Below are 24,300 nucleotides of genomic sequence, written 5' to 3'. Positions count from 1 at the left end.
AACATTTCAGAGGGAGCTGGATTCCCACATGTGGTTTGGGATACTAATTTTAAATTCATACCTGGGATATTTTGTGAGCATTTCTCATTAGACAAATAATCACTATAGATTTTATAACTCTGCAGTACTGCTATTCAACAGATGACTGTTTAACAGACCAGTGTGAACTACTTTCTTTAGCGCAGTCTGTTAACAATGGCATACAAAAAGGAAAATTGAGATCCAGCTGAGTGGTTGTTTGAATGGCCTGTGGTGGGTTTGTCACAAGCTATTTGCTGCTCACATGGGAAATCAATTTCAATATGTAGCGGTGAGCTTCACTATTTCTCTATCACTAAGGAGCACAGGCAGTTCTTATATGTTAAGCACATTCAAAAAATTTAATCCAACTGCCAGTCTGGCACTAATCTCATTCGCAGAAATGCTCATGCCCCAGACAGTTGAGACCATTCCAGATCAGGGTCATCCAAGTAGGCTATATATTTGCTCTTGGGTTGAAATAGCATGGTAATGGATATTTCAGTTTAAACTTTATTATTTCAGTAGCACTGTTAGGAAGGACTTAATATGGATTCAGGAGATTTGGGTTCATCATCTGCTTCTGCAACAAGAATTCACGTGACCTTGAACAAGTCAAATAGTCAATTTTGTTATCTAGGAAATGGAAGTGTGGCTTTAAAATCTAAAGATCAACATCGAAGAGAGACTAAATTTATTTTAAACTGACTTTTTCCCCCATGAAGTCTTGTGCTAGTTCTAGTGTCCTTACTAATTATTTATTTAAACTTCTCAAAAAATAGGCTGGTGAAAATCTTTATGGAATTTAACAGAAACTAATACTTCTTTTGTATTTCCATAGAAGCATAATGTAGTTGAAAAGTACTCTTCTTTTGGTTGCAAGTGGAGATTTATTTTTTTCCCCTGTCCAAAATACAACCAAATCAGTTTACTCTCTCCACAGTGTGGACAGCCTGCATTTGAATTGTGAATTTTGCACACCCATTTTAACAACATTCAAGCACTGAGAGTTAGCCAGGATGATGCACTTCAAGATACGCTCTGTTCTTACCAGTGGTGAGTTATAATTCAGCTTTATTTCCTATCCTGGGATGTAAGTGTACTGATATTTAGTAGGAAAAAAAAAAAGTCATAAAATGAGGTAGCACTGACACTCTCTTTGCTGGAATGTGGACAGATCCTGGGCTTAATTTTAAAGGGTGGCTTCGCAAGATTCTACTGTAATCTACACAAAATGTATAAAACACGAACCATTTCCAGAATAAGGCCACTAATTTTGCCATTGGCAATTAACAGTGAGAAACAGCAGTTAAAAGCAAAAACACTCACTTGATTACAGAGGTGTTTTTGAGGCAATAAACTGTGGGAAGAAGTATAAACACACAGTCCTCTCATCCCTCCTCTTTCTTTTCCAGTATGAGTTTAGGTGTCTCTGCTTCCTGTATGTACTGTTCCCCGAGGAGAAATTTCAGTCTGTTTTCTTAGTGGGGAATCCAAACAAGTCCATGCTACATTTGAAGATGGGGACAGCACTGTAGAACAGTAGGATTACAAGTTTCCCATGAGTCATAGTCATGACAGTCTGATGTCCAGATGCCCAGATTCGATACCAGGGCTTCTCTTCTCTGCAATGGCTGGGCACAACATGTTGTTCAGATTCACTTCTGTGACCTAGGAAAGGGACAACAAATTTATAAATTAGTAATATTTTGGGTTGCAATGCTTCAGAGACCTAAAATGGTAATTTTCAAATTACCATAGTAATCAAAAGTGTTTAGCTGGCAATCCTTTGTTCAGCATCAATTGGCATCAGCATCATTTTAACAAAGAAGATGCTGGAGACCTAGCTCCCCCTGCAGTCTAAGATGTCTGAACCATACGATGACACTGTGTGACACTGCAGTGACACTGATACAAAGGCCTCTGATTAAGCATAAAGGATATTCCTGGACCTTCAGGTACATCTGTTCATACATCAGATTGCTCCTTAAAGTGCCCCCCTCCAAAAAAGGGGGAAAAAAGGGGGGAAAAAAAAACCCCAAAACCAACACCAGTATGCTTTTCTGTTCCATTAAATTATGCTGGAGATCTCAAACCGTAAGAAAGATTATCACCTGAACTCTACCGCTGAGGAGTAGCCACATATTAACTCTTAGGCCATACCCCTGTGGAGTGATACCATTTGCTCACAGCACTTAGGAAATAACAATGCCATTTTGATTAAATTTCAATATAATTTGAAGCTGTGAAATCAAGTGCACATGTGATCTTGTCAAATCCATCCAAAAATCTGACCACTGATAGATTTACTAGCTTAAGGACCAAGACAGTCAAGAACTGGTTAGACCTCTGAGGTTGATGCAATGTAAGCCAGATTTTTTTTTCCATTATGTTGAAAGTGTATGGCAGGCAAAATAAAGTTTTCCTGAACACCACTGGAGGTCTCTAGTACCTTGATCTCTGGAGGTCAGGTTAACGCACTCCTGAAACAGTGGTGGCAGTTTGAGACATTACAATTCCCCAGCTGCCTAAGCCTTCTTCCAGCAATCTCTATCCCAGTAGCAAAATACAGTGTACTTATCTGAGCATACTTGTATGCTTCGTAAGACCAACTTAGTTGTGACTGCAGATGAAAGTGGTTTGAGGAGTTTTCAGTGAAGGGGTGGTTCCATGGTCTAAATCAGTGCTGCACTGGCTCCTGTCTTTTTCTCCCCACCCTGGCAATTCACTCATTGTGCCTCCCTTTTGCCAATCCTAGCGCTCATCTGATCACACAGTAATACAGTCCAGGAGCTACAAAAGCATCCATACTTTTTTGAAAGGGAAGAGAGGGTCTCATTCCCTGAGGGGGATTAAAAAAAACAAAACACAGTGACCATATCCAAAATTCTATATCTATCCTATAGCTGGGCAGTCTGATTAGAGCTTTTTCAGGAATGCTGCTTCCTGCCCAGCTCTAGAGTATAATTTTTGACAAGCTTCACAGGTGATACAAGGTGAGATTCATCCAACAGGAAAGCAGCCAACTACAGGCCTACTTCACGTAGGAACTGCATTGAGTTAAAATCTTCTGTGCTGACCTGTTACATCTGCACGCCATCTATTTCACCTGAGAGCCTTGTAGTGCAGTTGAGAAAGATCTGAACCACAGTACATGTGCATTTGTTTTGTCTCAGTGGTATGTGCATGCATACATGCATATGCACGTTTGGAAAGGAAACATGTTAGAAGGGGAAGAAAGGAAATTTGTATTCAGCCAGTACAAAGGGGAGGGAGACAGAGGAAGAGGGGAAGAAATCTTTATTCCCATGGGGGAATATATCCTTGAGCACTGAGCTCTCAGTCAGTTTACTGTGCAACACTGAAGCCTGAGCACTGATCATGTCTCTAGTACAGCAGTTTGATCCTAAGCATGGTGGAACCCCCAAACTGATGAGAGGGAACACCAAAGGTGATTCTGCCAGTGCAACATGTCCTGTCTTCACCACTATAATGAATAATGGGGAATTCAAAAAGAAAGAGAAAAAAAGGATTTATCGTCCTCACTGTCACCCAGTTTCCTGTCCAAAAGGAAACACTTCAACACATAATTGAGTCTGTGTGCATGATTAGGATGATACTTGATTAGCATGTCAACAGACTCAGTCATGCAGTTCTGTCTAGAGTAAGCCTCAAGCCATCTCTGCTTCAGGTGTTTTGCTCAACTCACTTGAGAGAAATATTAATATTGTGATAGAGATCCTATTAAGGGAATCAGTAATATCGATAGGCTTCCAGTAAAACTGAAGTAGCATACTTCTTCACATCCTATCCATTCCTTTTCATTTTTCCATTTTTACTACACTTCAGTAACTTCTCCAGATTATTATCTCTAGATTCACTGATGGAACTTTCTATCATAAATATAGGAATAGAGCTGCTATCAATAAATATAGAGCTGATCAATGTTCATAGAGCAGGCTGCACAAGATATGATAAAGGGTATCATCTACTCAAAGTGCTTTTAAACAGAGGTGCTATTGAAATGACAAAATATTAACAAATATTTTTAAGCTGAGTAGTTTTTCCATCAGCAATCATAGATCTAGTCACCTGTGGCATCAGCCATAACTTACTGCAAGAGTTCACGTGTGTTTTGCTAATGAGGTATTACAGCCAGTCAGGTGACTAGGAGCCAACTGCGTAAGAAATTGAAAAGTTAGTTACATAGCCTAGGGCAATCCCAATTGATACATTTAGCCAATAAAGTTTGGGTCTGAAATTTCAGTACTATCATGTCAACATTAGGTGGCAGCAAATACCTGGGAATTAATAAAGGGCAAAAATTTAGACCACCACATTAGGCTGCAAAGGATGGAGACAATGCACACCACAAAGCCCTTCAAACTACAGATACAGTCCCATCAGCTCCAGATAAAAGGCACAGAAAAAACAGGAGAGCATTTACTTTGAAATTCAAAGGAAGATCACAGGTAACATCCAATGACGAATGTAAAAGCAAAGCAAATATATATCTCAACATGATACATTATTTGGGAACTTCAAGGACATCAAAAGAAGTGATATGGTAATATTACAAGAGTTTGATTTGTCATTGCCTACAATGCACTGCATGGCTGTAAACACTATTGTTTCCTCTCTGCCTTCTGTAATGATTAGGAGTTTATACAACTTCTGTTTTACTATATCTTTTAAATTCTGGCAAGCGGTGCTATCAAAGTTGCATCAAAACGAAATGTGGCTGGCATATTTCACTAATAAGAGACAAACAGAACGATCTCTGAATTACTGTACTTCACTTTTTCTTTGGATCATTTACACTTAGCTTCACTCAATAGTCAAGAACAAAAAGAGGGTTACAAACATAGCGTAGTAAGCGCAAAGGATTGTAAGTGGCTGCTGCTGTAAAATACAAGAGATTCACGAGAATGAAACAGGCTAAGTTTGTTCTGAGCGTTTGCTAAATTACATCCCACTGCTTGGCATCACACCCCTAGGTTGTCAGTTGAAGCTTCTGAACATCTGGACTATATATTACGAGCTTCTATTTCCTACATGAAACAATGCAGCTCTGCTAGATAATGCGGCTGAGGGCACATCGACGCTAGAGGGGGACAGAGCATCACACCAGATGAATACATACTACACTACCTTCTAAGGGGTGACGATTAGAAAAACCCCAGTCAGTGCAATGATTTAGGATTCCCAGACTTACTGCAATATTACAGTAAAATGGATGCAAGATAGTAATACTGTTTGAGAAGGTAGCAAGCAAGCTAGCCTGTTTTACTAATGAGTGCCACTACAATTCATTACAGCTTCAGAATTCCAAGAAATTATCTAACTAACTGATTAATATTTACCTGGGATCTAATGATAAAAAGAGATCTTTTCAGCTCAGTTTAAGGTGCAGTACTTCCCGAGAAACATCCAAGCAGGCAAAAGTCTTGAAAACAACATAACCCTTTGGGCGAAAGACCATCTTTTCATGCCCCTAATTCAGTGCCTGACACTGTTACCCAGGATGGAACTCCAACATACCACCAGGAACTGTTAAGTAACAACAAGTAAGAGTAATACATATTCTAAGAAAAAGAGCAAAAATCTGTGGTAACCGTTAGGCACATCTTGTTCCACTGGAAGGGACCAATTCAATATACAAAGGGCAAAGTGCCAACCTACCTCCTTTCCGCAGCAGACAGATGGGCACAACGTAGAGCATCACACGCTGGATGTAATAGATTTCCATTTCAAATGGAAGCTGAGGAATAAGGAAAATTCATTATTAACAACTGAGTCACAAGGAACCATTTTTAAGAAGGAAAACTTCTCCTTATGCCCCGCAAGAATCCCTTCATTTAAGTTCTTTTGTCACCTGCGTGTATTAACAAAGGGATGAGAGACATTAATGGTCAGTGCTTTGAAAATGCAGCTATCTGTACCCATCCCATCCTCCTTGCCGCAAACACGATACAGTGCTTCGAGCAGAGAATTTAGGAAATTAGCCAGAAGCACAATAAAGGAGGAATAACATAAGATAACATAAGCTCGCTCTCTTCCTTTTCCTTGTTAGTATAAATTACCAACAACAATGCAAAAAAGCAAAGTAATCAAAGTGTCTTTGTCTATACCCATTTGTTCGGAAAAAAAGTCTCAAACTAGACCATAACACATTTAAAATTGAACAATGGCAGGAAAAATTAAAATCCAAAATTCATAATCCAAGTTATTGTTGCAGTTCACTTAAAAGGCTGAAGAGACATACTTTTCTGATATATTTCAGATGTGAAAATTGGACAATACCCTTACTTGAGTCTGAAATCTCACAGGAGTAATGCAAAGCCAAATCATTAGCCTTGGTTCAAATGCAGACTCATTTTAAAGCCTAAAGTGACTCTGGATGCAAGTCTTACTATCATGGCCTGTCTGTTCAAAAAACCTTCCTTTTCTGTTATTGTCCAAAGATATTAAAGTCATAATGTTGAAACAGAAACATCACAAAAAATTCTGCATCAGCAGAAGTCAGAGATTGAAACAGTTCAGCTTTCTTCCTAAATAACAGTCAATAAACAGCAGATAAATTCTACAATTTTTTTAATCCAATTTTGAATTTAAAAGCCATTAAACCCAACAGCTGGATTCTATTAGTCCTGGCATCCTCCAGCTGAATACTTTAAACACTATCAGTGTCCTGACTGCAAACTCCAACATGTGCAGCCAACTCTTGGGAGACAGCAGGCTAAAGAATCTTCCATACAAGCTGTTGGGTTAATTTACTCTAAGTATTCTGTATCAAAACATAAAACCAACCAAGATAACAGTATGCAGAAGCAAGAACTTCACAGAAATTCTGAAGTTTCCTGACTATTAATCTTTTCTTTTGTCTCCTGTATTACCTGTTGAAAGATACCTAGGGCAAAATAAGGGAATCAAACAAGAATATCTGAAGAGAGGCTAACGCAGCTTTAGTAGCGAGAAAGGAAAACCTGTACCTCTCCCAACTGGAATACGCACACTTCAGAAACAATAGCTCCTAATATAAACAATACAACATGAGGCACTCAATCCCTGCCAAGGAGCATGCTCTAATATCCTGTGGTTTCATGTGGGCTTCTGCACTCGCCGAGTTGTGAGGGTCAGTTACACAAACGTTACACTCAGGACACTTCTGAGAACAGAGTAACAGTTGTTTTGCTGCAGTAGTGTTGACAATGTTTTTTTTTTGTGTGTGTGTAAAACAAAACATTTTTTTGCTGTGAAAGATTGATTGTTCTGAAGCCCAGCTAATTATGCAAATGCATTTCCTGGTATGGAGCTGACAACGCAGACTTCTCTGTACAGCCAGGCACTCAAGCTGTACAGCCAGGCCACAATAAAGAGAAAAAAACAAACACAACAGATTAACTATAAAGTTGTACAGAACGACTGACTCACCCAGCTCTAAAGGTCTGGTCTGTAAGTTGTTTTATCAATAAACACTCATTCACAGATAGCAGATAGGTGCAGATAGTGGAGACAACATAGAAAGGATCACCCATCAATCCAGGATTTTAAAAACCTCTTCACGAAAACAAATTAGCAGTTTAGAATGTGATCACGTTTGAGATATCCAAAAATCAAAGCAACACTTATTCACAGAACATAAAGGAGGTCAGAATACTGCCTCCTGAGTTGATTCATCTCATAATATTTGATGGTATGCAGTTGCAAAGGCCATGAGTATCTAAATCCAGACTGCAACAAACCCTAAAGTAGACCCTCGCCACAGGCCTCAACAGACGTGTCTTCTCCCATCAGATGCCTTTGGTGGAACGCAGCAGCCACTCTCAAGAGCAACAAGTATTTCCCTAGTAACAGACCAATGTATTGATGACATATTTCTTTATCCACACCTGTCCCCAGATTCGGGAACATTGAACGTTCGTTATCAAGATGGACTACTCTGAACTCTGTATATTAATTTTCAATCGGTTTGCTGGCTGTTTGCCCTAAACTCCTCTCTCCCTTGCAGGCTGCTAGCATCACTCTTCCTGCATTTCACCTTGTTTCCCTTCTCAGGGCATTAAAACAAGTAAAGGTACAAGACAAAATGACAAATTATCCATTTCTTCTACTAACTCATATTCTAGGCTCTCTTAACAGTCTAAATGAATACAGAGTACAGGCTACCCTGCTACTCAAGATAATAGGTTCTTTTCCTTTAAAGGTTGCTACTTGAAGAAAAATCTGTTCATTGTCCATTCACTGGTTTTAACATTGGTATAAAATCATGCTGTGTTTCAAAACACAGCCTAATACTGACATACACTATTCCTCAAACACGCACACAAAATCCAGAGTACTATGTTAGCATATTTTGCAATAAACATTCAGACTATTCAGTTTTTACATTTTCTGATGAAACTTCTGCTAGAAGATGTACGATGTTTTGTTTTTTCCAGGAAGAGTTCAGCTCAAGGTAGCCACATCTGCTGCTTGCCCCCGCATCAGCCCAGTATGGTGCAGATTCAAAAGGGCCACAATTCCCGGGACACTTGCTAAGGGCTCGCTGGAGACGTACCAAGAATAAATAGCGAGCAGACAGTAAGCTCTCATCCCAGGAACAGGTAAGTTATGTATAACGGCCTAACTAAACCCTTAGCAGCCACTTTTATTGCTTGTGAGACTGCAGAAAAGAGAAACTATGTGATGAAGGATTAGAGCTCACCTCTTTCTTTTATCTCTGAGCAAGAAAAGTCACGGCCATCAACGGCAGTCCTCTGAGCACGTGATGGATGCCTCAACTTAAACCAGCTATTGCCCTGAGGAAACAATTAGGTCTTTCCATTGACTGCACTAAGATTTAGAAAAAGCTCTTCAAAACCATAGAGCTTCGAATAGAGTTGAGCCCAGAAGTCTAATATTTAGATGCGAGTTCCTCCCTGCCCCGCAAAGCATGGCAAAACACCAGTCTAAACTCGCTTCAGCTCAGCTGGTTTCAGTGGGAAGGGAGGTTGCTACTTTGCTCTGTTTTCTGAAAGTAGTATTCCTCCCTCTGCTAATTATTTATGCCTTGGTTTTATATTTGCAACAATAGCTCAAGCACTGTGTTGGGCAAGAACTCTCCCTCCACCATCCTCTACAAAGACTGCAGGGTATGACAGAAAAAGGAACAAAAGTAATTCAGCTCTGCCCTTTTCTATAGCACACCCAGCAGGCAGGCTAGGTGTCTGCAGTAAATATGGAATGGCATTCTGTACCAGTAGCTTTCCTAGACATAGTCAGTAAACCCAGATTCATAACTTAAAATTAATGACTAGTATCCTGGACAGGGTCAGTAATCCACAAATAAGCCGCAAGCAGATTTTTTTAATTTAACCTGTAAAGCAAACCACAGTATATATGAAATGGGAGAGGGGGAATCTATATAAAGCTGTACAATGCAGAAATCATGGGGCAAACAGCTACTAGGCCCATGTAACAGATGTTGGTTACTTCTCAACATACTCAGGATAGCAAGTGACTTATTTGGCAGAGGAGAGACAGTTGCTGGAGGAGTTTAAGAGAATCATCTCAGGACAGACATGAAGTATTTAAAAAGAAAAAAAAAATCCAAAACAAAAACACAAGTGGCCTTTGGAAAACAGATTATTTCCAGTCCTGCTAAGACTCATTTCTCAAGCAGACGTCCAAACGGCAAGTAGCCAAGAAGCTGACCCACGTTACACTATTGTACTGTTCAGTACCGTATTATTCAGCCAATTCTACAGCTCAGGCACCAGTTTGTCCACCTGGCAGAGATCAGATAAGGGATTCCCACATACCTGAATGGGGCGAAAATAAAGATATGTTAATGTTGGCATTGATGCCAACAGCAAAGCCACTTAAAATAAATGAGTACCAGGGCTGTAGCTAAGTATCAGGCACCCATCTGTGTGGTGTCTGTGCTAAGGTCTAAACCAGTTTCCCCAGATTTTATTTGCAACAGTTCCTTTTCTGATATTTTCTGATATTCTGATATAGGCAAAAAACCCTAATCTCAACTTCAAGTAGGCATCTGCCATCTTCTACACAATCCAGTCAGTAGAGAGAATTATAATATAACCCCTTAAGGTAGCATTAATTGATTAGTTTTATCCAATATTATCTAGTTCTCATTTTCAATTAATCCTGTTAGGGTGGGCATATATACAGAGGGAGAGAATCAGAATCTGCATCTGCTACCAGAGGGAAGCGTTAGCATGCACAAGCACAGTCATGAGATTTATAAAGAGAGTCCGTCTGTGCTGAAGATTAGTAGAGTCGAGACATGGTGGAACACAGGACTAGGAATAATACCTTGCTACAGGGATGGAGGGGATCAGAAACATAATGAAACAAGAACAACAACTATATTTTTACTAGTATACAAATGCCAGAAGATCCAGCTAGAGCAAACCCCCAGGATTCCAACTCATGACATACCCAAATTCTGCTAATTTGAGAGGGAATTTTTTTCTTGGCCTGTCACTACAGAGATGAAGCTGACCAAGAAAGTTAGGACAATGCAGTTGTTCAATGCACTGCTGAGCTAAACTGTAGGCATTTATTTTAACTTTTATTACTGTTTTCCTTATTTGATCAGTGCTAGATTTGATGTTTATTGTATCTCATAAAAAGGCATTACAGTCTCCTGGTCACTCAATTTGATTATGCAAACCAGCACACATGTAATGACTCTAGGGACACAGTCAGGCATCTGTAGAATTGAGTCCAAGATAGAAGAGTTATATGTGCACAAAATACTAATTTCAGAAAGAGTATTTTTTACTTCCTCTACAGATAATACTGGCACTACTTACCACCAGTATAAGGTAAATTTGCATTCCCAAATAAAAGTGTGATTGTAAATTGCACTTACGCACCCATACCATTTTAACGTACGTAGCCTCGATACGTGTGAAAGATGCAGAATCAGTGGCTTTAGTACGAATAGCAGCCAAAGCACCACCTTTCCAGAGCCCTGGATGTCTAACCATACTGTTATTTTCACTTATGCCAGTTAGACTTAGACAATTTAGAAATGACATCATGGGCTACCATTACTTATTCCATTTTGCTGTGTTGCTAACAGGCATTTGGGGCAAACTTTTTACTACAGTGCATCGTTACCTTAACAGTCAACAGAGATGCAGTAGGACATTATCATAGTCCCTAAAGAGTGCACTGCAAGTATTGCTCAAAGTATGATTCTATTCCTAAAACAGATTTAGGCTGTGTACCTCTCAAGGCAAATAGTTCTAATAATACTGTCTAGCAACTTCTGGAAACATTAAAACTGCACCATCTCTGTGTTAGCCGAGACAGTAAGCCCAACGCCTCTAGGACATGTCTTATTTTTTACTTTATCTATATCAACATATTCAGGACATCAGCTTGCAAACAAAGCTTTAAAACCAGTAGAAATATTTTCCTTTAAAATTTGATTAATGCAATATGTTCGCACACATGCTCATACAAAAACGATTACTCTCCAAACACTTCACTGGCAGCTAAATTAATTTACTTGCACAGACCTGGTGCCACACATTGTTTTGCGACTTATTTGAGAAACTTTTAACGGGCTTCCTTTCCAACCTTTGTGAGGCTTAGGCTAGCAGGACCTACACTGTATTCCATGTAATATAGATACGGAGTTAAAAGAGATCTTGCACTTGTGTATTTCTTCTTACACCTTTCTAGGCTCCTACCCGGGAACCTAACAATCTGATTCCCTTAACATTTTCTTCTCTATTTACCTGGAAGTCTTCAAAGATTACCCTATTTTCCATGTGATTGTTAATGCTAATCAAGAATGTTTTGTCTCTTGAGAATGAGAGAACTCTCTCCCACCTACCTGCCCAAAAGCATGATCTCCCTCCCCCACTTCTAAATGAGTAGCTGGGTCAGGTGTCCAACTTCTCATGCTCTTACTTTCTGCCAGGCACTATATATTACAACCCTTTACAGATGTAACTAGGTATACAAATTTTTGTATGAACCATGTATACAGTAAAATATATGTCTTAAAATATCACAAAACTGAAATAAAAAGTTGAGGCATAAAATGATGACCATTCCTGACTGAGTCAAAAGCTTTTCAGGAAGGTATTACAAATCAGAGCAGAGGAACAGAGAGCATAGACAAATTTATTGCACTTTTTTTTGGAACTTCCTACTAAGTGTTAAGAGTTATTCAGTGCTTTCAGGAAAATGTCATTGTGGATATTTGCAACGACAGTTATAGAGCAGAATGCACGTCTACCAAGAAATAATTTGGGCCAAAGCTGCAGTGCTATAAAACATCACCCATATTATCTTGTGCCAGAAGACACACAGAAAAGAGACTAGCCTAGCAAGCAGCTGTTAAGCCAAAAATATCCTAGAGCTGTATTTATTCCAAAAATATTTGCTCTTGGACGTAGTCCTTTGGCTCCTCTATCTCTAGAGAAGGGCAGAATTTTATACGAGTAGTCTGTATTTTTCCTGTTTAATCACCACTGCCCAAATATAAGTGAGATCTATAATAATATTAGAGAAAATACAAGTTAATGATTTATTAAAATATTTCAACATGTATTATTTTAACCTTAACAGGTTACTCCTAAAAATCCAATAGAAATCAGAAAGCTACCTAATTTGAAACAGGAAAAGTATTCTATTATCAAGAAATTCTATTTGCATTTTTGATTTAATGCCATTTCTATTCAGCAGTAACTAGTTTTAATAAAAACAACTGCAAACTGCAAATAAACATTTCTAGTATGAAAAAGAATATGTGTAGTTACCAGATTAGGAAGGACAAAAAGACTAAATCTTGAAGGAACTCTAGGCTTATACTACTGAAACCACTGAAATCTGAGAAAATGAGCAAGCATGTGCGCTTATATGTATATATACGTACACACACACACACACACACACACACACCCATATGTGCATGCATAACAACTCTTAAAAATAATTCTTAGAAATATTTTATCCAGCTCAGATTCAGGACAACTTTTCTTAGCATTAATTCTCGACAGGTTTGAGTATTACTAGGGACACCAACAGGCTAATTTTTCTTCCAGAAGACAGGAAATTTGTAGCAGTTTTGAAAACCTGGATGAAGAAACCCTGCTATGCCTAATTTGGGGGGGGAGAGCAGGTGACAGACGCCAACAACACTGGGCAAATTCCAGGCCTGAGGAATCTCCCATATTCATGTGTACCCACTTCTAGTTTTTTAGTCTCCCACTATGTCATTTTAACCATGGGCCACATGCTATCCTGTGAAGCCGCTTTCAAAGCTATCACGTTCACTGTCAGTTTAAAGATCAGGGTGGAATGGACAATGAACTTTGTTCTACGCTTCCACTCTCCACATTATTAACTCTCCACATGGAAGTTTTTGTGATTGTGCTTGTAAATCAAAGACTAGTATTTTGGATCCATTCTAGTGACCTGTACCAGGAATTTACAGCCTGGTAAAACAGACTGAATTTTCCTAAAGCCAAATATATTTACTCAGCGTTCACTTTGATCATAGGAGGGCTCTTATGTGACTTCACTCAGGAAAAAAGCTTGTTGTTGGAGGTAAATAACTTGAAGCAAAAATCTAACTCAAACTATAATTTGTAGGACTAATAGCTGCCACCAGGCTGAAATAGAGACTGTATCTATAGCATATTCAAAGGCTTAAATGATGCTGACCGGCATACATCTACTAACAATCTAGCTTGCTTCAGTACCGATAACATTGAAACTGGCAGCAGAGATTTCAGCACCAACTATACAACTTGAACCCTGAATATGTCCTTGTATTAGCAGCCTACACAAATTGCATTGCTGCAACTTCACTGGTCTTGTTTGCCAAAGTTTCCTAGATTAAGCCCACCCCAGCTACGATATGATGCTACAACTACATTCCTGAATGCACTTGCTGACACCCTACAAAAGGGTTTAGACTTTAGAATTAACCTAATCATGTGAAAGATATAAACTATTTTTTTGCATTAACTTTTTTCCCCACAATCAATTTACCCTGTAAAACACAAGGACAAAAGGTACGGCAGCGTAGCAACTGACGTCCAAAAGAAAACACACTTGACAGCTCCATCTCACAACGTAGCCATTCTGAAGTCTAAACTTTTTATACTTAAATTTTATTTATAGTTTTATATGCATCTGCTTGAAAAGAAACTAGTTCTTCAGTTTCAGGCATTCAATAGTGTTGTCTCAGACATCATTAAAATAATACTTACAAATAAAAAAAAATGCATTTCAGAAAGTAGTTTGCTTGCTCCAGCAATGTAGAAGAAACACCTTTTAGATAGCTTTACAAAAGGGTCTGGGATGAAGAAAGGCGGCTACTTGCAAGTGTTAGTAATCTGACTGCCATATTCAAAACAGCAAGTTCTTCACAGTAAAAGAAGCAACTCAGTGATAATCTAGTACTTCAGAAAGATCTTAGCAAAAGAGCTAACTTACCTGCTTTGAGTGAAACACTCTCATCCCATCATTTTCTCAGTGTCTTAGATATCTCTTCAATACACAAATCCAGCAGGTATTTATAGATCACTCCGATTCATTATGCAAATAGTATGTAGCCTGCTGAATTTAATTGAGAGGGAGGAAATACCTGCAGAAACAAAGATATGGGAATAAAGAAGTTTTCCATGAGCAGTGAATTTACATGCAGCAAGAAATTTTAACCATCAAAACTTGCTTAGTATTTTAGAAGTATAGCTCCTAAACCAAATCTGTGTAATTTAGCCACCTCTAAAGACAGCTCAAGCACCTTTCTAGAGAAAGTATTGTAGGAAGAAATACACGAGGAGAAGGAAAGGTATAGTATACTCACCAGGCGCGTGTTAACGACAGGAAACAGCAATGCTAAGAGGGCCCCATTTAACATATGCATCTGCAACCTTAGAAGAGAGATGAGATATTATTTTCACAGATTAGAAATGAAATGCAAAGTTTTTATGTAGTATGTTATATGTACATGTTATGTATAGTTATGTAGTATTTCATGTAGTGTATCTTTCATAAAAGGTAGCAGGAAATTTGAGAAAATTCTGCTGGCTTTAATTTGAATAAAGCCACTGTTCACTGCAATAACCAGGATAAGAACTCTCTTTAAATAAACATTTTAATAATTTCCTGAAGTAGGACTGCTTTCTATAATGAGCTTTGGATTCCTAGAAGGTTTTGACTGCCTGTTCATATTAATCCTGTTCATATTAATCCTGTTCATGGTCCAGGCTGCTAAATGGTTGAAATTTTGCTGTTCATTTTGCTTTCAGAGCTTAAAATAGACATTTGAGAAAGTTTTTACTTTCATCCAACTCCATAAATGTACATGACATCAAACTAAAGCTTTGGGAATTTGGAAGAAGTCTGATTTTTGAGTCACTTAAATAAAAGAATTATATTTGTAAAGATGCAACAGAGAATCCCAAGCAAAGAACAGGGAAAGAAAGTAGTATTTAAATTACAGTGCTGTATTTTATTTTATACAGCTTTCAGTCATCTCTCCCTGAACCACTGTTGCATCAGGACCTACAGAAGTAAGGTCAGTACTGTTTAAGTCTACTTTATATAAGAGACAAAGTAAAGCATAAATTTCATTCTACAACCACTGCCTGTCATAAACTCTATTAAAAATTACAAAGTTTATAAGTAACTTGGGGCGGGGGAGGAAGGTATTACAATTCCAAAACAGTTCTTCAAATGTCATTTATATGTCAGGACGTCAGAAAACAGAAAGGCTCATTCTGAAAAAGAACAAATACTGCAGCCTCTGCCCTGCAACCAGTCCTTTGCAAATGCATAGTAAATCCAGGATTTCCTAGACACCAGACTTACTTTGCACGCTCTCTGAGATGAAGAGGCACTAGTACTGTATCTCTGCATTCAGCCTACTCCCTGCCCAAATAAGGAGCAGCAGGAAAAAGTTGTAGTGAGACAGTAGCACCTCCAAAACAATTCATGAGGCATGCCCCCAGCATCATATTTTCCAGTCACTGCCTAGACTAAGAGAAGAAAGAGCCGAGTGAACTGTCACGGTGGCAACTACAGCCATTCCTGATTATCATTCTGTCTGGGAAGTCCCATGACCCTCCTCACAATATACTAGCTGTACCCCTATCATGCAACGCACATGAGAGAGGGCCTTTGAGAGCAAGAACTCTATAGGTAAGAACCTATAAAAAGTATGGGCTGTTTACTGGACTCTACTGCACTAGTCCATTAGACCACTTCCTAAAGTTAGTAACAATAAAAGATTGCACACATTTGAGAAATACCCAAATCAGTAGGAATCTGCTTTAACTATTTAACTTATCTCCACATTTTAAAAAATAGACCCATACTGTACATATGGCCTTCCATGAAGATCAGCTACTAATTTTTAGTGAAGATAATCAGAAAGTACGAGGCACATGACATACATTTAACAAGCCCATAGGTTATTCTGTAGAAGGACACCTGTGCTCTCATCAACTACTGCGCGAATAGGTGTTGCCTGTGAGACCAAAACCACCACCAGTACAAAAGAAACAAGGGTCAGTGGACTCAGCACCCACAGCTGAAGCCATGACCCTTTTCAAGGTCTCATCATTCAGTCCAGCCAGTATGTCTTTCTAACTAAGGGCTGGATGCGTATCTTACTATTTTATGACTTAAGCCACAATCAACTTCTAAGCACACCATGCAAGTAGACAGAAATGCAGCAAGGATGGGGCATTACCTGAAAAGAATCATTGCAACCCGACATGGAGGACAGTCAAGAAGAAAAATCTGAAACATTAGGCAAAAAAAAAAGAAAGAAATTAATGATACGATCTTATTTAAACTCTATTTTGTGTATCTTTCTTCCTCAGTTCTGTATGTGACAGATCACTTCTACTAGAAGAACTGTTTTACAGCAGAGCTGGAAAAGACTAAAAATCATGAACAAATTAAAAGATCTCACATTACCTACATATACAAGGATTTAAGCAGTATGAGCAGCATCTAGGATTCAGCTTCTGCCAGTTCCTAAGAAGCAAATCAAGTTCTAGTCCATTTGAAATTCTCTCATTATTAAATATATATATACTTATATATAGATCTCTCTCTCTCTCTCTCTCTCTCCCTCTCTCAGGGCTTTTGTAAAGCAGATTACTGTATTACCAATCATTTCACTATTGTAGCCTCTATAGCCTTACTTTGGGAAGTGCTAAGAGGCTTTTATAGACAACCATCTTACATTAGATCTTCAAGACTGGGTCCGGCACTGCTGAAGCAAAGGAGAGTATTGTCATCATAAATGCTTAGTATTCAGCACAGCAGGGACCTTACCATGACCAGAGGATATCTCAGTATCCGTTCTATAGATAACCTTAGCAGTCATCTTTAAATACATTTGTTGCCTTATTTCCATAGAGTATTTTTGAAGTACTGTTTAAATTTCACCAGTAATTAGCTATCTATTTCCTAAAACAAAAAGTAGCCTAATGCAATTTGAGCAGTATATATTTGTTTCTCTTCGCAGGCCAAACTCCTACCATAAATACGACCTGGTTTAAATCCTTATGTAATAAAATATTGTTGATTAGCAACAATCTCCCATCTAACTTTCACAGCAACTTAAAACACTTCATATCAGCAAGTTTTACTCTGGATAAAAAGAAAAAACTGTGCAAGTGTTCAGTGTTAACCCCCTACCCCCCTTTTTTTTTAAAAAATATTGTCCACTATGGGGGGGGAGGGGCACGCGCAGAAGAATTCCTTCCTAGTTTGGTCTGCTCTCTGAGAGAAAGTATTTCAGTAAAAAATGGATCATGCTTTTTTCTGTTGTTTCTAAAATAAGTGCACAATAGATTATTTCACTGCCAAGCTACTAGTCAACTCATTAAATCACTCCAAGTGAGAATATTTGAAGAACATGTCCACTTTGGGGACAAGTTGGATAAACTGAACAAACCTATTTCTTTGAAGTGCTACAGGGCCTACCTGGCCAGGTAACTGATGGATGTTCAAATTAATTACTAGCAGGCAATGTACTTGCTATAGCAACAATCGAAAGGTTGAAGGCTGCATCATTCTATTCAGCCCTTGTGCCTGAAAGGGCCTGTTATTACCATATGAATAGATGCGCACATTTCAAATATTTTATTTCCAGTGCAGGTTCCTAATATACAGCCATTTATTTCTCTAATCAAATTACTTGTATGTTTTAATTCAAGTCCGTCAGTCTCAATAACAGTTTAGAATGTACACATACACTCACAGGAAAAAAAATCTTTTTCCTTAGTCATACAGAACTCTAATAGAGGCACAGCAAGAAAAAGGCATCAATTAATTTAAAGAACCTCAAGACATTTGCTTAGTGAATGCTCCTAAAAGCCAATCAGAGTTTCTTTCAAGTCTTGTATTTAAAAAGCAAGCCATTTCTACTCATCAAGGAAGGTTAAAGAGTAAGTGAACACAATGGATGCATGATGACAATCTGCTAGTGGATGCTTTCTTTGCTAAGGAAAAAACAAAAAACCCACAAAATCTTATGTGAGGTCTATGTATCACCTTACACATTAAGGCCCATATGGCTTCTGGGAAAAGTGTCCAACACTTACTAATTACATTTCATCATTCTGTCATTTGATATTTTTGCAACAGACTCTGTCTACTAACTAAATTAAAGTTTCATCAACTGCGGACTATATCCCTTCTGTCGTGGACCATAAAATTTTCCCTTCTGTGGTCTCTTATAATACCTGTTTTTTCCCATGCTATTTGTATATATTCAAAGTATATATTCAAAAAGTCCAACTTTTTAAACATTCCATGATATATGTTAACAGAAGGAGAGACGGCATTTAGAGTCCCACTAGTTCATTTGAACCTTTAAATTCAGGTATCTTATGATTTCCTTACATTCATTTGAAGTACTGTTCATACTTAAATGAAGAAAATTCTATTCCTCCAGTACAGATTTCATTTTTTTCTTTTTATTTCCTACATCTTAAAAAAAAACAAAAACAAACTGAAATGTTTTTCTCTGTGTACACAGAGAAATGTGTCTTAATCACACCAGTCATTCACTTTTCTGACACACTGCAGAGCGTTCCAACTACTGAACGGCAGAGGAAAAACTAGGGTACAACTCTATGTAGCAGCTGAATCTTAATGTACCTGCTGAATCTCACCATTGAGGTGAAACAGTAGCAAGTATTAAAAAAGTATGGTCATAATAGTTACAAAGATTGAGATGAACTCATCAACCTAATCCAAAATACTTTACTGCCTCAGAGACAGGCAAAGAAGAGAACAGGATTCACAGCTGCTCATTTTCAGGTCAACTCTACAGCAACAAACACAGTTTCCGGATTTGTGATGGCAAAAGAAATATTAAATATTTTTGAGCATGCAAGTCCCTCTGTTATGAGGGATCTTTCAGAAAAATGTGTTTGTCTTTCATTTTTGGGAAGGATAGCAGGGAATTTAACTGGCATGTTTATGTTAAAACTTTAAGATAGTGAAACAGATCTTCAAATGTTTCAGCTTTAGCAATTTAATATCAAGCACTTTCTCTCTAAATACCTACTTTCCATGATAAATAAACCTCACAACCTCTTAAAAGGAATGTTTTACAGACCCTTTGTAGCAGATTTACAGAGGATTATTTCACAGAGTAGATTTAAATGTTAGAGAGCACCATCATTCAGCTCACATAGTAATTAGCAGCCTGAAAATACCTAGTTCACAGCAGACACGCTCATAAGCTCTAACGTACTGAGTGTTCACATACTCATTCCATAATAATATTACATTTCACTGTCATACTGGAAACGCAATCCTTAGCCTTGAGGTAGGAAACAGCTAAGTCTTATAAACTGAACAATATCATATAAAGTTAGTGACATGGCTGTGAAGAGTACCCAGCTTCTGTGTTCCTGGTAAAACTCTGAAGGTTTTACTTGCTCAGACTAGCAGAGATAATAGCCCCCATCCTAGCTGGCACGTTGCAGACACGAGACAACATATATTTTAAAGTACACTGAAGGAGGCTCTTCCACACACGTTTTTATCTGATCATCATTGCGTACATTCAAGGCAGAATAGCTAAACTTTCAATTTAGAAAAAAGCTAAGAAACAACCGCAATATCCCTCCTCATTTTACCCATTATATTTTCACGTGTTACAAAGGAAAAGAAGGACAAAAGAATTAACTGGAAGCCCAAAATGTACAAAGTAACATTTGAGAGAGGAAAAATAAGCTATAAAATATTCATTGTCTGACCTGCTGAATTCTGGGCACAGTTTTGGTCATTCCCTTCCCTCTCACTTTTACACACACACCACCCACCCAAAAGACAGCAGATTTGGGAAAGGGTTACAGAAGTCAACAAGAATGATCAAAATGTATTGAATAGCTTCCATACATGGATCAATTTAACACATCAAGCATCTTCGACCTGAAAAAGATTTTGGGCTGAGGGGAGCGAGAGAAAGAGAGGATACAAAATCATGGGTGGTCTTAGGACTTCTTATCTGTGCGTTTCCTTACGTGGGCACAGCACTGTGAGTCAGGATGCTTGAGAGACAGAAAGCAGCATTTCAATCTTTCACCAGCACAGGACCAGGAGATTCTGAGATTCTTTTCAAGTAATAAACTACAAAGAAATTCAAAACACTGGTAAATCTGCAAACAGAACTTCACTTCAAGCCTGAGGACCCAGAAGAAAACAGAAGTCAGAAAGTCAGTCAAATTCCTAGTTGCTCTGCAAGACCATAAGTACCGTCCATCCCCATGGGAAATATTTCTGGCACAAAGAACTGCATGAGCAGCACTCCCTCTGCACAAGCCCAAATACAAAGGTCACACCAGAACACATGATGGGTCACCAGGGCTGTTAGAAGTTGGAGACTGTAAGGGAGAGGATTGCACTGCTTAGCTATTCGTCTACTGAGAGGAGACCTGAAAGAGACTAAACTCATGGTTGCATTGAACCAACCCAGGACTGGGTTGAGAATCAGCCTGTTCCATAATGCATTTCTTGAACCATGCACTGAGAAAGAAGAGAAAGCTCCAAGTGATATCTGCAGCTCTGGGACAGACTGCAAAGAAGGAAAAGGATATTTCCCCCCCTGCATTAATATGCTTAAAAATTGTATACAGTGAACATGTATGTGATCCAATCATTCAGTATTTGATGGAGTTTCCAAGAAATATCATGTCTGAGTTCCTTAAACAGCAGCGATCATTATTTTCTTAAATCTAATTTATTAGTCATCTGCATTACTGTGGTAGGTAGTAGAGCCTGTATGTAAAAGGACTATTCTGAAGACCTTATCAAGGTAATATTGCATGAATTTATCGAGGAGAACTTCTGTAGTGACAGACAGGATCATGTGAGAGACTACAGAGCTGCACAGGGATCAAAAGATAGAAACATTATGACCTAGAGCAAAATGTTTCTTCCTTTGGACTTAGACGCACTGTTCTCTCTAAGAAGTGAGCAGAGCAAAGTCTATTAGGATTCACACCACTGTTAAGTGAGGTCAATGGAACATTTCTCTCCCTTGTGTATCAGTCCTCTCCTCCCATGCAAAAAACACAGAGAGAGAAAAGGCAGTCTTCACTATTCCTATGGTAATGTATGCCAACTCTTCATTTGTCAGCTAGTCCAAAAGGAATATTCTGCAAAGTATGCCTTCCCTACCTTTAATTTCCTGGCAGGATCGAGAAGATAGCAATACGTAGATATCACAAAGTATTACATTTGCCCTCCACAAATTCCTGTTAAGCTCCTTCCCTTTTAATCACCGGAAGCAAGCATAATCACTCAGAGGGAATAAGGAACTGGGGAAAACAGGTAATTCTTTTTTTTTTTTTATATAAATGCATTTTTAGAAGTCAGAATTTACAAAAAAATTACTCCTTGACATTGCAGTAATGTCTCTAGGTAAAAGTCAAAAATAACATGCATGGAAAAAAGGCTAGATATCCACTGAAATAAAGTGGTATTTTGCAGCAAGTTTGGGGGCTTTTATTGATTATATCAGTTTTCCTAATGGCAAAAATATTAAAATGCACCCACATCTCCAAAGTGTGAACAAATTTAATGTTGCAACAAACACCTAAAATTCACAAAAGACTGCAACTTTATGAAACCACAATGAACTATGTTAACATTAACCTGACAGCTCACTTAAGACAAATTAATTTTCTAATCTGCATGCACTATGGTAACCCCTAATAGTATTTTCACTTCTTGCACTTTAAAGCATTACTTACGCTGCAATTACCAGATCAGTTTTGAGATATTCGAGGTTTCCATTATTTGATTTTTCCAGTTCATATGGAAATAATTTTATTTAAACAGTCTTTCACAATTTGCAAATCTAGACTTCAGCAATGTGCATGTGCACCAGTATGAGTTGGAAAGAGGTAAAGAACACAGTCAGACACATGGAGTTTTCCATTTTCCATTTAACTGTATTGCTAGATTGGACATGGTAAGAAAGGAAAGGGATTGGGTGAGGGGGAGGGTTGTTTGTTTTTTTAATCCAGCAGTGCCTCTTAAGTACATTTGCTATCAATCACTTGTCCCTGATGCAAGCAGATTTTCCTAAATGGCATTATTACAAATCCAACATGCTCAGATGTTGAGAGAAACTCAAACTTCAAGATGTAAATGTCCTGATATGTTACCAGGCTACTACCTATAGTAGCTAAAATTTACTGCGTTAGGAAGATTGCTAGCATTTTCCCCATCTTGCCATTATAAGGCATGACTAGCCTACAATTGAGATCCTAAAAACAGCTGATTAAATCTCTAAAATGAAAGGCTATGATACATGCTGGAGTCAAGTCTAGAAGAATTCTCAGATACTGATGAGAAGGTATATATTTGTTTTACAAGCTCCAAAAGGTTTATGAGAACACTGCCATTTCAAAAATCATTTCTCATGTCAGCCACAAATTTTCCCATTTGTCTGTTTGTCTAATGGTTCCTCGCTTCTTTGACATTTGATAAAGCCACATTCCACCACTAGTTTGACTAATCAGCATTTCAGAAAGCAAGACTACTAAAAATCCCAAGAGCTGTTCTCAAAAGGGAAGCACAATCTTTCATTTGAAAAGGATGCAACTAAAGAGTATAATAGCAATAATGTATCTGAACTGAAGTAAAATATCTTTTCAAATATCTAGGCCTGGATACCTTCCAATTTATTTAATGTTACTGTGCCACTCCATGTGCACTATGAGTAAGGAGAGCTGGGGGTTTTTCTATTACTTGGCTGCCTCTCCAGTTTTGGATTCCAAAATATTCCAACACTCTTCAAAATATTACACCTAAAGCTCCCTTTAGAAGTATTTTAATGACATTATTTTTGAGTTGGTGAATTGAGGGAGAGAGTATAGTCAAAACTTGTCATGAAACACTTGTCTTCTACTAATCTTTGTCCTACTGAGAGACAGATATGCAGAAAGATGATTTTGCTTGATCAGAAATAAACTAAAGGCAAAAGAAGATGATCAAAAAGGCAGAAGGGGAAGGAAAGAACAAGTCACGCAACTAACTATTCCAGATTAAGCTTCAGACAAAGTAGCACCCATCACATAGATAGGAATGTTTACAGAAGTCCAAGGAAAGTTGTTTCTGGCAAAAGTTGCCTGAGCATGCTACAGGTAAAACTCTCATGTCTCATAAATGCAGCACAGAAGATTTCATTTACCTTTAATAACAGCAGCTTGCCTGTCTCTGTGAGCCATCTGTTTGATTTAGTGCCTGGTTGCAGCCGCAGCAGACTGGAAATGTATCTTTCTTTTCAAACACTCCAGTCATGCTCAATTAACCAGGTCATAAATTGATTGTTTTAATACACTATTTTGAAATGAAGAGGTTAGCTTTTAATTGCTACTTGCAACATTCAGAGCAATATGAAAAATCCATGACCAAATTCTGGAATGAATTAAAGAAAAAGAGAAAAAAGGGGGGAGGGGAGGAGGAGGGTAACCCTCTGCTCAATCTCTACCTAAATAAAAGCCTTTACTCTTTCTTAGGTGTATCAAAGTACCCTCTAGAGCAAAAGAGATTAAAAGGTATGTTTAAAAGGTTACAGTACATTGGCTTTCACTGTAAACGTGAAAAATATCCATTTCCCCCCTACAATGATAAAACATAAGGCAAGGAACATTCAAGCAGCTGGATAATTTAAAAGGTGAAGAAGATTTTGTTAAGTCTAGAATTCATTTTTAAAATAAGTTCAAAACAATCAACCTATTATTTCTTATCAGAAAGTAATAT

General features: G+C 38.1%; 1 long non-coding RNA gene across 1 annotated transcript; it reads left to right on the top strand.

Moving 5' to 3' along the window:
• Positions 1–8,473: 8,473 nt before the first annotated feature.
• LOC135326145 (uncharacterized) lies at positions 8,474–17,126 on the top strand. The gene is made up of 3 exons (XR_010386780.1): positions 8,474–8,624; positions 15,522–15,574; positions 16,884–17,126. It is a non-coding gene; the product is annotated as an uncharacterized LOC135326145 (long non-coding RNA).
• Positions 17,127–24,300: the final 7,174 nt, after the last annotated feature.

Source organism: Dromaius novaehollandiae, unplaced genomic scaffold, assembly GCF_036370855.1.
Source record: "Dromaius novaehollandiae isolate bDroNov1 unplaced genomic scaffold, bDroNov1.hap1 HAP1_SCAFFOLD_131, whole genome shotgun sequence".
NCBI lineage: Eukaryota > Metazoa > Chordata > Aves > Casuariiformes > Dromaiidae > Dromaius > Dromaius novaehollandiae.
The sequence above is the reverse complement of the archived record's forward strand: the minus strand, read 5'-3'. Positions and strand labels throughout refer to the sequence as shown.